Source organism: Chrysochloris asiatica, unplaced genomic scaffold (genome assembly GCF_000296735.1).
Source record: "Chrysochloris asiatica unplaced genomic scaffold, ChrAsi1.0 scaffold00502, whole genome shotgun sequence".
NCBI classification, from domain to species: domain Eukaryota; kingdom Metazoa; phylum Chordata; class Mammalia; order Afrosoricida; family Chrysochloridae; genus Chrysochloris; species Chrysochloris asiatica.
The window spans coordinates 224406-224913 of NW_006409020.1; positions in this window are offsets into that span (position 1 = coordinate 224406).

The following is a 508-nucleotide window of genomic DNA, read 5'->3' on the forward strand; positions in this document are numbered from 1 at the left end:
TTCCTTTATCTATGCAGCAAGTCTCAGTCTACTCATCACCTTCTCTGACCCTACACTTTCAGAGACGTTACTAACCTCAACAGAAATATGTCCTTACTAGTCTGGGTAAATTTTCTATAATTGCCTGCAATTTTTTTGTATTTATTTTGACAGGGATTTTGTGTGTTTGGTCAGCATCTCTTTACTTATTTGTAAATTCCTGGCTATGATATAACTTAGCTATAGGGATTCAGCGTGAGAAAGTGGAAAACCAGGAAAATCCCATGGGCTACATACTTTTGTTTAGAGGTGTCTCTTTATTCACCTATGTAATATTATATGAGAGAATTTTTCAGGATAATAGGAAATGTATCCATGTATCAATGCTACTGGTTTTAGTGGATGTTCATGCTTTACCATAACTCCTCTATTCTTAAATAAACAAAATGTGTTTGCTTATATCACAGTGAAAAAGCCCATCAGTTGGAGAAAGAATAAATAAATTATGAGGCAGTAAAAGTGTGGAATA